Source organism: Camelus ferus, chromosome 29, assembly GCF_009834535.1.
Source record: "Camelus ferus isolate YT-003-E chromosome 29, BCGSAC_Cfer_1.0, whole genome shotgun sequence".
Classification (NCBI taxonomy): domain Eukaryota; kingdom Metazoa; phylum Chordata; class Mammalia; order Artiodactyla; family Camelidae; genus Camelus; species Camelus ferus.
The window spans coordinates 1,209,304-1,227,198 of NC_045724.1; the positions used below are offsets into that span (position 1 = coordinate 1,209,304).

The 17,895-nt window shown below is 37.8% G+C and overlaps 1 pseudogene; it reads right to left on the reverse strand.

The window, feature by feature from the left end:
• Window positions 1-5,352: 5,352 nt before the first annotated feature.
• On the reverse strand, window positions 5,353-5,755 carry LOC102504683 (annotated as a pseudogene).
• Window positions 5,756-17,895: the final 12,140 nt, after the last annotated feature.

Below are 17,895 nucleotides of genomic sequence, written 5' to 3' on the forward strand. Positions count from 1 at the left end.
TTCAAAAATTTCCATCCACTTTGTGTCTGCACGTTTATGTTGGTGGACCGATTGTTAGTCAATCAGATCCTTTGCATCTATAAATTCTTTATAATGATTATCCTTCTCTAAAATGTCCATCATTTTTAAACTCTTCAAAGCACAATAGATGTCATTATACATTCTAGGTTTCTTTCTTAGGACAAAGAGACTATCTGTACTTGAGAAATTGAAGTTGAATTCCAAATAAGTTAGTTTTAATAAATAAATTGAGGAAGTCATTTTCTAGTTGGCTTTCCTGTTCCCTTTTTCGAGTTTTGAAGCTATTTTTCCCTCAAAATTTTGCTTTTTTTTTTTTTTTTTTTTTTTTGCTGTATAACTATTTGTTGTCACCTACATATAACATAAAACAACTAAAGTGTAGTTAATTCAACCTTTTCTAGGTTCCTTATGGCCTCATTAAAAAATTATCAAAGTTTTGGGAAACTACATATAAATTCCTCTTTTACTGGAATCCTTTTCTCCATTTTCATCTTCAATATATTTCCAAATTTGGGAAAGTCATTCTTCTTGCCTCAAACTTTGAAAATATGATTTCACAGCAAGCCAGCATTTTTAAATCTTTTCTACGTCTAGCAACAATGATGTGTGTTTTATAGGCACTTGTCTAAGGAAACTATCTCCTTTAATTTCTATAAAGTTGAATATCTCATTAAATGCTTCTAAACATTTTGAAGAATCTGAAAAGTGACCAAAAACTTTTATCATGAGCTCTTCAATATCATAGCATGCCCCTTTTTGGCAGTATTGTGTGTAAAGTGTTCAGACATTTAGCAGGTGAGATCTTTTTCATTATCTTTGGGAAGGATTTATATACTGAATAGAATTTGCCAAAATTTATATTTTCACTGCCTATGGAATATGAAGATATATGAGCAAAGTATATTTTGTATTTGGAAAAGATATCAACAATCTTTTGTTCTATGGTTCCTGAAACTTTAACTAAAAGCTTTTGAGAAATCAAGATGTTTGGAAACTCCATTGCTCAAATCAAAATGACTAAGAGCCAGGAGCAATATTTTTTTCTTGTTGCTATAATTTGTTGCTATCATTTGATATACTGTGGAAAGTATAAATGTTGGTAAGATCTGACAGAATCAACTCAACACACTTGCTATCAAATTTGTCTTTTTTGCTCCCCACAGGACATTCTGAGGTTAGTTGCAACCTCAGAATCTAACTATTCATCTTCACTGAGTAAACAAGGGAATAATCTAATAATTTGAATTGTTTTCTGTGATATGCTCAAATTAATACAAGAACTCCTGTTTTGACCGAATTTGACTGGTTTCTTTTGGAGAGATGAAAAACTTTTGATGACTTAGGGGTGCATGCCTGTCTTATTACAACCTGTAAGATCCATTCCCCATATAATATTTCACATTCCCTTCTTTGCCATACTCAACCCCAAATTCTTTTCTGCATATTTTGCGTTTGTCTTTTGGATATTTTGCATTCCTAAATCAGTTGTATGGGTCCTTCTATTTATGACTAAAATAACACATAGTCAGCTAGGCATTTTCGTGGTGTCTTGGTCATGCTGGAATTGGTATTACTATCATTCCCATTTAATTTTCCGAACTCTTAAAAAATATGGTCACTCTTATGTTACTGTGGAAAACAAAACATTCCACAAAGTTAAAAGTTAAAATAGCCCTATCTCAATGCAAAGCACAGTTGTTAATCCACGTGCAAAGTCAAAGACAGAATAACACACTCACAGCAGCAACACACTTAAATTACACACTTTAACTACATCCATTGCTGAGAACCATAGAAGATGGTGGCCAACATCAGTAATCAGAGGAAAAGAAGGAATGAAAAAACAATGGTAGCAACCATAAAAGGTAGATAATCTATGACATACTTATTTGACACTAAAAGCAGTGTTGTTTCCAGCCCTTATTTTTTGGTCCCTATATGCATTTTGTACCCATACTTTCTCAGTCATTCTCCAAAACTGGGACTTTTCACATTCTAGGGAGAGGTTACCTAACGCTTTTAGTGCTAAAACCTGGACAGTATCAAGAAGACTAGCATGACTGATCACCTACTTAAAAAATCAGAAATAGACACAGTAGATATCAGCCGAATCTACCCACCAAAATTATTTGAACAAGCTGATCAATAAGTAAGTACCATGTTGTTTGAACAAAAAGGCCATTTAATCAGCATGGTTGAAATATTTGGATACAAACAGAGGAAGAATGTAACACCTTCATAGAGCACCTGATCCACTCTTTGTAAGAACTAACTTAACTTTTGCTGCTGTGAAGAATGGGATTTCCTTGTAGACAACAGTAGAACTTAAAGTGCTTGACAAGTCATGCCAATGCCCGAATATGAAAGTTGGGATTTTTATGCTATCATGTCTGTAAATTCCAGGAAGCTCAATAAGTCAGCAGAATTCCCTTAGTGTGTTACAAGTTAGGTATCCCTCTCTCAGATCACAGGGACTACATTTAGCTTACCTGCTTGCCATTTACTCAAGTTTAATAAAGCTTGCAGTAAAATGACTGTACTTCTGAAAAGAAGCCTCACAGGTAGGATTTCCCCACAGACTCAGAGTTCTACTTTTAGCCCTTTACAGATCTATAAACAAGAAACTAATAAGCTAGAACACTTGGCTCTTAGACCCTCATGCAGTTTGAATTTTTAATGCTTGCTGACAGCTCTTCTTAGAATCCTGCTGAACTAGGGAGAACTTTAGAGCACACTCAAGGAATGAACACTCCCTCATGTAATATATAGCTTTAACAAAGTAATCCTTAACCAAGATCACAGTAAGGGGCTGTCATCTTTACTCTGAAAGACAGTTGGGTGTCCGGTCTCAAGCACAAATTCAGACAATTTTACAGAATCCAGAATCCCAAGCTTCTGGTATGAAATAAGCCAAATCATTGAATATAAGCAGGTATGTTCACAATTTCATTTCCTTTCTTAAACATGTACTCTGAATAAGAAATGCAATAGTGAGACATATATTTAAAGTATAACTATTTTTTAAATCTATTGAGTTATTTGGGGGATATGCCTCTTTTTCAATTGTTTGTTACAGAATCCTTTTTTTCCTCATTAGAAGGAAAAACAGGAGAAACAAACCAGAAGTCAGGAAAATCAGAAGTTAGACCCAGCTCAGCTACACTGTCACTGACCTTATATGAATCAGTGGTCTAACTTCATATAAAAGGTCCTTTCAAGAGGCCAGTGGAATAAAGTCTAAAGAGTCAGCGTCGCTTGTGTGAATTTCCCCGTTCAACCAGAGACAGCTATTCCATAATCCACTTTACCTAGTTCCTGGGAAAGTTTCCTTCCTATGCTTATGGTGTTGAAGACATTGGCCATGATACTTAACAGTATAGATTGTATAAGTAAAGATATCAGGATGTATTGTACAAATTAAATGGAGGTCAGATAAGAAGAGCTATTACATAAGTAAACTGTATACGTTTATCTAACATTTCTAAACTTTGACTCTAAATAGACTAGTTGTTAATAATAAATATGACTAAAGGCTTGGATTTCACATATTTAGAAAATACACCAAATAGTGAATAATATTAATTGCACAATATTTATTAAATCCTAATGGGCCAAGTAGTGTTCTAAGTGCCTTATGTGTACTTAATCCTCTTATCAATCTTAAAATAATTACCATGACTACCTCATTTTACAGATGAGAACACTGAAATACATAGAAGTTTATATCACTAATTATCAGAGAAATGCAAGTCAAAACTACAATGCGGTATCAACTCACACCAGTCAGAATGGCCATCATTCAAAAGTCCACAAATGACAAATATTGGAGGGACTGTGGAGAAAAGGGACCCTCCTACACTGCTGGTGGGAATGCAGTTTGCTGCAGCCACTGTGCGAAACAGTATGGAGATTCCTCAAAAGACTAGGAATAGACCTACCATATGACCCAGGAATCCCGGTGCTGGGCATATATCCAGAAGGAACCCTACTTCAAAATGACACCTGCACCCCAATGTTCATAGCAGCACTATTTACAATAGCCAAGACATGGAAACAACCTAAATGTCCATCAACAGATGATTGGATAAAGAAGATGTGGTATGTTTATACAATGGAATACTATTCAGCCATAAAAACTGACAACACAATGCCATTTGCAGCAACATGGATGTTCCTGGAGAATGTCATTCTAAGTGAAGTAAGCCAGAAAGAAAAAGAAAAATATCATATGAGATCACTGTGTAATCTAAAAAAGAAAAAGACAAATGAACATAAATACAAAACAGAAACAGACTCATAGGCATAGAATACAAACTTGTGTTTGCTGGGGGGGGGTGGGAAGGGACAGACTGGGAGTTGGAAATTTGTAGATACTAACAGGTATATATAGAATAGATAAACAAGATTATATGTATAGCACAGGGAAATATATACAAGATCACAGCAAAAAAAAAATGTGACAATGAATATATGTATGTTCATGTATAACTGAAAAATTGTGCTCAACACTGGAAATTGACACATTGTAAACTGACTATAACTCAATAAAATTAAATTTTTTTAAAAATAAAAAAAATACATAGAATTTTTTTTTTTTTAATGTTTAAAACAGAGTTGATCACAACAGTCAGAACTGGCAAAAATGGGAAAAGAAGGGAGTGTGGCCCTGCCAGCCCCCTACCAGTCTCTGTGGCTCTCAGACTGGGGGGTGCTTTAGCTTCTACTTCTTGACTTCCAAGGTGCTAGATGGCCCAAGCCCCACTGGGCACACCCTGCCTCGCCTTTCAGGGCAGCAGGGCTGCTCCACTTCCCATCCCCTCCCCTCCCCTCCCCTCCAGGGTCCTGGTGGGCATTCGGTGAGGCCCGGCACATGGCATGCTGGCTCACCTTCCTCCAGTCTCCATGGCTCAGGACCAGGCTAAGGGCAGAGGTAGCTGGGGAGATGGGCCCACAGAGGGCCCTTGGTGGCAGTGAGGGAGCTTCGGACCCTGACGGGGGGGCATGCTGACTCCTTGCTGGAGAAAAGACACCTAGATAGGGAAGCTTGGCTTGGGGCCCTCCCAGGAGGCCGCGGGATGAGTTGGGGTAGGCTGAAAGCAGCAGGAAGCAGGGTGGTAAGCAAACCCCAATCCTGGTTCCCAAACCCCCACCCACTGAGGGAGGAGGAGGGAATCCTGGAGCGGAGCCCTACCCAAGAAACCCTCTGCCTGAGCAAGAGGGCCTCATCCCCTTCCCACCCTGCCCCCACCAGAGCCAATCTCTTCCCCACCCTTCCCACGCCTGCTCCAGACCTTCTATGGAGGGAGGAGGGGGTGGACAGTTAGAGGGGCCTCAGGCTGTCTTGGTGCCGGGGTCCACCTCCTTGTGGGCCCAGAGCTCCTTGTGCTGCTTCCGGCCGAAGCCCTCGTCCTAGCTGCCTTTGCTGCTGAAAGTGAGGTTTGCAGTAAAATTCCCCGTGCAGTGCGGCGTCGCTGCCCAGGCTGAGCTTGGTGTGACAGTGCTGGCAGCAGAAGCAGGAGGTGTGGGAAATGAGCTTGTTGGCCACCAGCTGCTCGTGGCAGGCAGCGCGGGTGTCCTTCACCGCGCCGAAGACTGGAGGACTTGGAGCGCTGCACCGTGCTGCTGCCACCGCCGCATTTGGCTTCATGAGAAGGGGTGGCCCGCGCGGCTCCTGCAGCCTGGAACACGGCTCCTTGGAGGCGATGGAGGCCCCGAGTGGAGACTAGGCACCCCTGCGTTCTGCGCGGCCCGGGTTGCAAGCCGGACGCCGATCCCCCCCCCGCGGCCCGCCCGCGGGTCTCCCCGGCCCGGGTCTGGGCCGCGGGGCGGGGGGCGGCTTCTCGGGGACGCCTCCAGTACCAGGGGGGCGCGGGCGCAAGCTGCCGGCGCTGCCAGTGGTCCCCCCTAGAAGTTTAAGTAACCTAACCTAAGTCCTAAAACTAGTAAGGAGATGAACCAGGATTAAACCGTCTTTGATGTTCTAAAAACATGTTGTTCTGAGTTATTCCCAGTAAGTAATAACTATGAACATTTATGTTCCCTTAAAAGAGACTCTTAATTTCAGTGGCATTTCAAAATGATTTGCTAAACCATACTGATTGGGCAATAGACTGTCTTGGCCAATACAGAGAACTCATAGAAATCATTTAAGTACCGCAGGTTTAAATAGACTGCATTTTAGTACGTTATCTCATGTCCCCGCGAACGACTTCCTTCTCCATTCAGCTCTCTAGGGATCAACAGCCTTTTTGACTTTTAAAAGGTGTCTCTTGTAAAGAAGCTCCAGTTCTCAGACCTAATAATCTGGTAGATAGCCAACCAGTGCTTCTCGAGAATTTCTAGAAACTACACATTCTATGTGGAATCACACGAGGCAAGTTGGATCAAGAGCTTTTTCAGTTAATCATGTAACTATACCTTATTTCGTCTTGCAGCTTTCTGACAATACTCAGAATGCAAGAGTCTAATAGTTCCCCACATCCTCCTTGAAACCATCATTGAGATTATTTTTTGAATCAGTTTTTATATGTGAAAAAACAGAGGTAAAAAGGATACATAGTTTCTCTGACACATCCAAACTATCTCCTCACAGTAGAGAAACCTGCTCAGCTAGTTACTAATGTAGACTTTGGTTTTGCATTATGGCATGCAGTGCTGGCAAGTACACTTTTATGCCAGCCAAAATCAAATGTCTGAATGTGGCAACAAGCTCCTAGTTCAAATACTCACATGATAACTAAAATTTGCTGTTGTTTTGGTCTGCTTTTTAAATGGATGCATTTACCAGGGGTTTTTTTACCTGAATATTTTTGCATCTCATAATGATAGAATAAAGAATAGTGTTCAAAATCATCTGTCTTTTTTGCCATTGCCTGAGCACAATGATTTTAAGACTTATATGATTCTGAGGAAAGTATATTATCTCTAGTTTACAAAGGAGGCAATGGGAAGTTCCCCTCCTGCCAAGAACTGTAGATCTATACTGGGTACATAAAACAGTTCTTGAGATTCCAAAAGTTAGGAGATAGTTTCAGCTCTATAGCCACTTTGCTTAGTCACCTAACCTCCCTGTGCCCCTTAACCATCAAAGTAACAATGTATGCTCTAAGTAATGTCCCTAAAAGGTTTGGAAAGTCCCCCAGAAAAGACTCACTGCAACAGTTGGTGAAATCCACAGAGCAATACTGTGATTTTTAAGTAATCAACACCCAACTGATGATGTAATAGCCAAGGATGAGATTTAAGAGGCGAAAGTCCACTAGGTCTGGCATTACCTGGAAGTGATGTAGTCCATCTCCACGGCGTGACCAGGACCTAGCAGCACTGGAGCCCAGAGAAGAGTCACAGAAAATGATTAAAACATTGGAAAAGTAAAACTAAAGGGAGAGATCAACAGATCCAGGACTATCAGTCCAGAAACAAGGAAACCCTTTAGTAAATTAGTATCTGTCCTCAAGACATACTTTAAAGTCACTTCTGAAAAACTATTTTCCATATATAACCATAGAGATGAACTGAAATAAATGAATTTAAAATGCTTTAAAACTTTAAATAAGCAAATGGAGAACCTTCTCAAGAAGCAAGTGTAGCTGCAACAGTTGTTGGTACTAGTGTACTTCTTCAGAAGAGCTTTCTAAAGTAGTCATCTCTTCCAGACAGATTGTATTTCATTTTGGTTTTTTTTTATGTCTGGGTTTTAAGACTACATTAGTAGTTATTTTTTGCGAGGGTCATGGACCACTTTGAGAATCTTGTGAAAGCTACAGATCATCTCAGAAAAATGCATATGTTCTTACGGGTCCTTAAGCTCTTTAAGGAACCCTGGGTAGGATGACACCTTGAGATGCTTTCTAGTTACGGGATTCTGCAGGGTGCTCTGGCATGCCTGTAAGAAATGAATTCTTTGTGTTCTGAGTATTGTACTATGTTCTCCTATTTTCTGTGACTTCTAGCATCAGGCTGGAATGCCTAAGCTGTCAGTCTTCCTGCTCTACCTCCCATCTAAACACCAGAAGTCCACATCTGAAATAGAACATGCTGCTTGGGCAGGAAAACTGTGGGCAAAAATAAACTCTTGTCAAAGCAAATATTGTTCCTTACTGTTCCAGCAAACACCGTCCTTAACTATCTGATTTCAAGCCTCAAGTCCCACTTTTTGGAAAGCAAGAAACCATTACCACACTCATAAGCCATATGCCCTCCATCAGAAATCAGCCGAAGTTACCACACTGAACAAACACATTAGCAACAAGGAGAGGGCCATTAGGCCCTTCCTAAATCAGCTTAGCCAAACACATTAAGACTGATCTGGCTAAAGTGTTTTTTGAAATTACGATTTAGCTTGAGACCAGTTTGCCTTAATGATCGAGTATGGAGCATCAAGTAAGTCTAAGGACAGGTGAAACTAGCAGACTTCCTGCTTCAATTTTGTGACTCCCCTAGTGCTACCAAAGTTTCCCCAAGCTGGTGTTTCAAAGCACTCATTGTAATCACCCTTTTTTAAAAAGCTAGAAATTTTAACTTCTCCATCTTTGGAATATCTCCATCAACCATTATGCATAAACTAGTTCATTTCAATGACATTTTATAAGGCCTTTATAGTATCGCAGCAAAAAGCCTGTACTCAGGAATCAGACTGCAGAGTTTCAAGTCCCAGTGGCATCACTTACTAACTGTGTAACTTTAAACAGATTGTTCAGCCTCTGTGTACTTCAGTTTTCTCATAGCTAAAATAGGCAAAATGATAATTCTCATTGCATAGAGTTGTCATTAAAAAATTAAAGAAGATAACATTCTTAAAAATCTGCCTGTGACAATGAATATATGTATGTTCATGTATAACTGAAAAATTGTGCTCTACACTGGAATTTGACACAACATTGTAAACTGACTATAACTCAATAAAAAAAAAGTTTTAAAAAAATCTGCCTGGTACATAGTAAGTGCTGTTTGTAGTAGTGTTAGCTTTGTAGACATTATCTCATCTGATTTCCATAACAGCACTGGTGGAGAAAGCAGGACAGAGTTAATTTTACATGTATTGGAAACAAAGATTCATAGAAGTTAAGTGACTGTCCAAGGTTACACAGAGAATAAGTGTTAGATCTGAGCTGTGCTATTTTCTTTATATCTGTGGTTCATAACGTTTGTTGGGTCATAGACCTTCAGTGAATTTTATAAAAAGCTGTGCACCATTTCCTCTCTACCCTCCCCCCAACCAAATGCATATCTAAAAACCATCCACAATTTTGCCTATAATGTCAAAGGCTCAAGGACAACATGCAGCCCATTTATCAACCCGTTATGGATTTCAATTTCAGAATTTGGGTTATTTCCCAAGAAAAATCATTCTTTTTTTTTGATGTTCCCTTCAAATTTCAAAATTCCTTCCGGTCAGCGATTCTCAGGCAATATAACCTCTAGAGTATTTGAAATGCAATTTGGATTAGGGCTCCCCTGACTCTCCCATTTCTGTGTTTAAGTCAGCAAGTTCATTCCTATGTTTTGATCATTAATACCCATTACCCCAGTCTCTGAATAATTTCCCATGTTTCCTGATTGCTTTCTTCTTCCATTAACAAAAGTGAAAATCATGACGCCCACTTGCATTTCCATTCTAACCCTTTGCAGCTAAGTTAGATGAAACTGGCCTGACTGAAACTGGCAGGAATTCAAGTAACCGTCAGCCTTTTCAAAACTCTATCAATCCATCCTTTTTTTTTTTTTTTTTAATTTACTGGAAAATTAGAGACTATATTATGTAGGAACTCATTTTACACAAATCTTTAGGACTTTCTCATTCTCTTATAACCATTTTGCTTCCTAAAACATCTTTGGGGAAAATCAGTCAGTATCTCATTTAAATTTAGATTATTTCTCTTTGCTGTTTCTTCAGATGTCTATGGGAGTAGAGGATGGGGAGAAAGAATGCATTCACCAGGAATTTGATAAAATAATCGTACTTATCTTAGTTGCTCATATCAGTGCATTGTCTTCTTGGAAGACAGGCAGTTATGTGCAATTGCATAGCTGATGTCAGCTGAATTTTATGCAATCCCAGGGCATAGAAACAGCAAGAATCAAATTCTGGAGTAATTGACACTTACCCATAGATAACCCATAGTTAACAATTCCTTAAAAACAGAAGTACAATTACACACTGAGCCAGAGCAGCATAAGCTTTGCCTGGAAATTCAAACTTCCTAGAAGGAAAAAAGTTGACTTTGAAACTATGGGAATTAATTTGGCATTAACACAGTTTGTTAACTTTTCAATCTCAGTTAAGACTGTTTTCATTTTGGTAACATTACCCAGAAATCCTAAAAACTAGTGTAGACAATTCCTCCTGATTCATCTATTCTTCTAAAAAGGTTGGGCTTCATAAGCTAAAATAATACCAACCTTTCTATGAACTTAGGAGCCATGGAATGATATTCTATGAAGAATAAAAACAACCTTTCAACCTAATATGAAATAAATAAATCTATCATTAGCTTCATTGTCATGGAAAAAAGGGAACGTATCTTTGGAGTGATGCAAGGTGTTCTCAAGGAAGAATAGAAAAAATAGAAGTGATAGGGAAAGCTCAGCTTCCAGGGGAGCTGAAATACCCTTTTGCTCTGTTTCTTTTCTCCAACAGTTACCTTGAAAAGGGAAAAGAAGTCTGCACTGAAAGCAGCAGACAGCATGGAGCTCATCTGAGCACATAAACACTCCCAGTCACTTCCAGTAATTCTACAATATGTGTCAATCCCAGCCATTACCATGTGACCAAACACTGTTTCAGTAAACAGTTACTGAGCACCTACCAAGGGTCAGATGTTATTCTAGGCAGAAGGGTCATAAAGATATATCCAGCATCCCTCAGGGAGACATACATAATTACAGGAAGCATACAGGTGCTATAAGAAATACACCAGCTGTGAGGGCAGCCTCTGCCTAACACCATAAAGCACATTAAGCCAGTAAAGTCCCCCAAGACCACAACATTTATACCAAGAACCCCAGACCTGGGGCCACCCCAGCTTGCATCTCCAAACTCAGTTTTATGGGTAGTCTTCAAGATTTTTTGAGGATATGGATCTAACCATCAGGATCTCAGAAGTCAGTATCCTTCTAAAGACAAGGCCTGAAATATTGGAGGCAGAGAACCTTGAAATTAAATCCAGCACTTCTCTTATAACCTTGTGAGTGAGTGAAAATGGTTTGCATTTGCAGAGCATACGGTATTTTTAAAAGGATTTTAGGGATTTTGATTTTTATGCCACTTGTGACATTCTAGAAGAAAAACATGAGTATTGTCATTTCATTATATATCACCTGTAATATATAACTTATTATATGACAACTTAAAATATCTGTAATTACTTAGTTATATATTAACACATACCAAATATAAATATAAAAAACACATATTTATTATATATATATAATATATATAAATTAATATATATATCCCCACTATGGCCAATATAATATATATAAATTAATACCATATGTTGCATTTTGTTTAATATCTGCCTTTCCCATTAGAATTAAGCTCCCTGAGGGTTTGTCTGTTCTGTATGTTGTTACATGTCTGTGCTTAGTTAGAAAAGAGTGAAGCACACAGTTGGCATTTATTACATATTTATTGAAAGGATGTTCAATGGGTTTTACATTTGTGAAAACAAGGGTTTCATAACCTACACATAGTGAACCAGTTAGAATATGAGAGACAGAAGATGGAATAAAAGTCTCCTGGTGCCTTCAAATTTCTACCAGATTTCTTCTCCATCACAAGAACTTAATGAGGAAGTAGCAAGGAAAGTGATTTTTCCTTCCTTCCCACTGTTTACCATACTCTCTTCTCTCTGTTATCCCCACCATTTCACCACTAGTAGATTCATCAATGGTAAAGGGCCTGTGGGTACCACTTCGGGAAGCAGCACCCTTGAAGGACTTGATTTAACAATTTGACACTTCCAAGCTTACAACTGGTAGGCTGTCTCCCTTTCCTTTGCTGTTATGAGTTGGTGAGATATGCCTTTCATTAAATCCTATCTTTGTTTTAAAAGCAAGATTTTTAAAAACTTTCTAGTTGATAGATATATACCAGAGTACATATAGATAGAGAGAGAGATAGGTAGATAGATAGATAGATAGATAGATAGATAGATAGATAGATAGATAGATAGATAGATAATCAGTAGAGCCAGACAAAAATGTCAAATACCCTCTGCAAAAACATTGACATTGTTTTAATAAAAGAACTTCCTTTTATTCTGACAACATAGAATAGTTGGTCACAATGACTTTTATTTTCTTTTTTTAGTGTGGTCTATGGGAAGGAAAGCAGGTGTCAATATCAACTATGATACCTGTGAAGAGAATTATTCAGGGCTTTACTTGCACATAAGGAAAACAGAAAATTCTTCTTCCCCAAGATATCATTTCTACAGTCCCTGCTGTGCTGCTTGAAATTTCATGTTAATTAAACGTTGGATTTAGGCATTGAAGATGCTAATACACCAGTGGTCTTTGGTGGTAACAAAGCATCATAAGCAAAATAACCATCGAGTCAAATAAAGTATCAGAAAAGCCAAGAGTCCCGCTTCAGTACTCTCAAAGACGAGATACAAAACAGGGAAGTTTAGAATGGAGAAACCATTATGTATGATTCCTTGCCTTTTCTATTCTCGATCCCACTGTCCTGGTTTAAGCTCTCATCATCTTTTATCTCAATTATTAATTAGCTCCCTGTCTCTACTCTCTTCAAATTTCCAAACTTCTGACTCATCCTCTGACTGAACAGAGTGATAAATGTAAAACATAAATCTGATTGTGTCATTCTCATACCTAAAATTCATCTGTAGTTCACCATCCCTAAAGCTGAAATTCAGACTCCTTCGCATGTAAATGAAATGGCCTGTCTTGCCTGCTTTTCAAGTCATAACTCTTTCTACTCTTGCATGAGTACCCAGATATTTTGTTAGCCATTTCCAAGTGAAGGGGGACTGGTCTTGCAGGTTTTTTATAGCTCAGCTGACCATATTAATAATTAATCTTCTGATCTTTACAATGTTCCAGACTCTGTGCTAAGTGCTTTAAATAGCTACATTATCTCATTTAACTCTCTCCAAACCCGTATGTGTACTCTTGTAACATACCTATGTTGTTAATTTTTTTATGAGGAAACTGAAGCTTCCCATAGTTAAGTAACTTGCCCAAGTCAGTAGTAAGTGGTAAAGTTAAATCTCAAGCTCAGGTCTCCTTGAGTCCAAAGTGCAGGCTGTTAACAATCATGACATAATAATCACAAAGAAACATATTAAACATGTAAACTCAATGGGGCTGCACTCTGGGTTCCAGAATGGAAATACAATTCAAACTCACCACTGCCAGCATAACTCTCAAAATTTGGCTGATAGAAGTATTTTGGAAATGTGACATTCCTGATACATGGGATATAAGGGATAATGTCTTGTTAATACACTACCGTATCCCAGTAAATGGTTTATTGTAGATAAAGTATTTCTGGAGTATAATATTTTTAGAACTAGGCATGGCATAGAAAATTAATAAAGCTAATATTCATTGCACAAGATTCCTGTCTGCAAGTAGGAGTCTCTCATATGTCCTTTCATCAACCCTTGTATAGTACTTAAATGGAATTTGTCACATTCTATTTGCTAAGATATCTATTTCATTAGATTTTGAAATGTTTGAGGACATAGATCATTTCCAGTTTTTTAAATATCACTAGGGCTATTACAATGCAAGAACACAGATTTTTTTTTACTTAATACATATATACTTAAGGACAGTTGAACAAAAATCTGTCTTTACGAACAACACAGTGGTAACCACAATGGCTCTGCTGGGTTCAAACCTATCTTTACTACTTATTAGTTTGTCAACTTCACCATACCCAATTGATATGTTAATAAAATGGCAATAATATTACTAATAATAATATAGTTGTTGCAAGGATGAAATGAGTTTAAGATGTGTAAAACCCTTAGAAAAGCAAACAACATTTAAGTGCTCAATAAATGTTAACCCTTTGTCTAATTGGTATATATTCTTCCCTTCCTTCCTCCTTTCCAGCTCATGAAAAACTCCTTATTCTCCCAAATGTCTATGTAGAATTTGATTTATATCAATAGAATCATATACTCATTCTGAATAACTTTAGATTCTGTTTATGTGAGTCCACTAAATTGTGGAGACTCTTTTTAAGCATAGGTTGTGCTATATTCAATGTTGAATTCTCTGAGCCTAAGACAGTTCTTGGCATGCAGAATATACTCAGTATATGTTTGTTGAATTAAATGGAAGTGGACCAGGTAAAGTGGCATATTTGGTGGAGAAATGGACTAAGCAGAGGGAATAATGAAGAAAGGTTCTGAGTGTCTCAAGATGGGGGAAATAATGGGGAAAAAACTACAGAAAGAGAAATAGAAAGAAATTTAAACTTTTCCTGGCCCACAATTTGACTTGGTATGAATTTGGAACTCTTTATCCCATTCCCTTGGTAACGTTCTTGCTTTTCTAAACCTGGCCATTTTAACAGAACTTTGGCTAGTTGTCAAGTTGAATCAAAGTAAATATCCACCTACACTGAAGGAGAGCTATTAGAATGACTTACAAATAATATGTCAAAATTCCATCCAGGGGGTGTTTGAGAGTAAATAAAATTGATTTAGTAAGAAACATCCTAACTCTACATCTTTTTCTCTTGCCCTTTGCCTTCTATCTTTTCCAAAAAAAAAAATCATAATTCCAAGTAAAAGACTACCCACACACTACCCTTTTCCGGCAAATGCAGTTTGGTATACATACAGTGAAGGAGACTCTTCTGATTCCAAATCTAAGGAAGTCCCTTTGAACAAAGACACGTAAGAAATCATTCAATGTAATAGCTGTATTAATGAAGGCAAGAGTTTTAAAGGAAATAACAACTATGACACTTAGAGCCAATTATTCACAATGAGAGGGAACATGTAGATGCCTGGAAAAGTTTCCATTAACTACACAAGCAAACAATCCAAGGGAAAGCTTTGTTTCACCATGACACTGAAAAGAAAACTGTCACCAGCAATTGTTTTACCCATGATGCTAAGCATTTGTCCAAATCTCCTCTGAAGGTTTCTAGTGATAAGGGCTCCTGTCACTGAGAGCAAATACTGCATTTGCTGCTGTTCTCAAGAGCAAAATGCTAAAAGTGCACAAACAAATGTCTTCCCTTATAGCATTTGCCAGTTTCCTTGATGTAAATATCCCCACTATGGCCAAGCGACCAAAAAGATGTCCCTAAATGTGAAGTTCCAAGCCAGGATCAGCTGGCTCCAGCACACCACTAGTTTTAGAATTAGAGCTAAAATGGATACTAGTTGTTATCTAGTCTAACCCCTCCCCAACCAATTGCAATAGAATAAATGAAAATAACAAAGCACCCAACTTCCTATCACCTGGTTATGTTTGAAACAGAACAGGTCCTTGAAACAAGCTGAACTGGCAAGTAGGAGCGAGGACATAGAATTCTCCATCATGTAAGAAAATACTTCATGTTGGCTGCTGCCATTTCATTGCACATTCATCTGCACACACTAGCTGCAGCAACAAAGCAAGTCACTGAGAAGGAGGTGCAGACTCTTCCCATTGATCATATTGTCAAATCCAGGGCTGTCACTCCACTGATCTATCACTGGGAGAAACAAGGGCCATTGAAAAGTACCAGTAAAACAATTTCATTCCATCTGTTCAAAATTCTGCTTAGATCTAGTATCATATAAAATTGACCAATAGCGTCAAGGAGAATTTAATCAATGAAGTCCTTACTGACCATATTTAAAAGAAGTCTAAAAATATAACATTGGTTTACAACAATAAATAAGTTTTGTGTATGTAACATTATACTTCTACTTCTGTATACACTTCAGCATGCTAACCACCCAAAATTTAGTTTCCATCCATCATTATACACTTGATCCCCTTTACTCATTTCTCTTGCCCCTTCCCCTCTGGTAACCACTACACTCTGTTGTCTGTATCTACGTGTTTGTTTTTGTCTGGTTTTGGTATGTTCATTTATTTTGTTTTTTGTTTGTTTGCCTACTTTCATATTCTACATATAAGTGAAATGATACAGTATTTTTGCCTTTCTCTGTCTGACTTATTTCATATAGTATAATAAGCTACAACTTCCAGGTCCATTCTTTGGATAAATGCTCATAAGTGGGATAGCTGGATCATATGGTAGTTCTACTCTTAATTTTTGGGAAGAACCTCCATACTGTCTTCCACAGTGGCTGCACCAGTTACATCCCTACCAATGGAGTATGAGGGCTTCCTTTTCTTCACATCCTTGCTAACACCTGTGCTTTCTTGACTTTTTGAAAATAGCCATTCTAACAGGTGTGAAGTGATATCTCACCATGGTTTTCATTTGTATTTTCCTAATAACTAGTGATGCTGAACATATTTTTATATGTCTGTTAGCCACCTGTATGTATTCTTTGGAAAAATGTATCTTCAGTTCCTCTGTCCATTTTTTAATCACGTTGTTAGCTTATATGTTGTTGAGTTGTATGAGTTATTTATATATTTTGGGTATTAACCTCTTATCAGATATATCATTTGCAAGTATCTTTTCCCATTAATTAGGTTGTATTTTTGTTTTGTTGATGGTTTACTTTGCTGTGCAGAAGCTTTTTGGTAGCTCTATTTGTTTATTTTTGCTTTTGCTTCTCTTGTCTGGGGAGGCATACATAGAAAGATATTGCTAAGACTGATGTCAAAGAGCTTATTGCCTATGTTTTCTTCTAGGAGTTTTATGGTTTAAGGCCTTACATTCAAGTAAGATTTTACATTACATTTTATTTCTTAATGTAATTTTTCTGCCACAACCAAGCATGAGTCCACTTTTGAAGGCAAGCTACCAACATTTGCTGCTTTGTGGTTTCCTGGGCAAAGATTGACTAATATTATCTCAATTGTGACAAGCTTTCTATTTCTGGCTACAAACAGATGGACCCAATTCTGTATGCAACTCCACTGCAACAATTTTGCTCTGAAATTCTTTAATTGTGAAAAATATCCTAAACACAACTTGTCCAAGGTTCTATATTTCTAACCTGCTTCATGTATACCCAATAAGAAAATTCTATAATATAATATCAGGCATGTTACTGGAAATTTAAGAAATCATCCTTTTTCCTATTCTTTTATTTTTATGAGTCGGGATAAATCTATTAAAAATCTCCTTTTATAACATTCTATGCCTTGATATGATCCTTGTGGCAAGCAAGCCTGAGGTCATATTGTTACATTTGTTCACAAAATTGTTTTTTGGAATTCCAGGCCATGAGTAAAAGTATAGTACATCCTGTTTTCACAAGATAATCTGTAATGCTTATGGTCATCTCTTTGGAAGTGATTCTAATTCTGGCAAGAAATATTCACAGAGAATGGGGAGGTGAGCATCTCTTTTCTGTTCTTAAGACAGCTATAGAATGAGTACACAAAAGCAGTATTTTTGTTTTTCAATTCTCTCAGCTTCTGTTAAAGCCCCTTGTAGCTTCCTTCATGACACTTTATCAGGTTTTATGAATATTTCATTTAGTTGTCAGTTTACATAGATATTACTTTCCCCTCTCTAAAACACCTGCTCCACAAAGGAACTGCCAATATCAGTCTCCAGGCTGTTGTATCCTCTGTGTCTAGTACAGTGCCTGGCACATAATGGGCACCAAACAAATATGTTGGTATTAGTACACTTCCTTTGTGGGGACAGGTTATCTGCTTAGCTCCACTGTCTCTTCTTTACCTTTTCTGTATCAAATATTACCTCTATAATGTGAGACAGATGATGAGTAATCTAGACTTAGAACT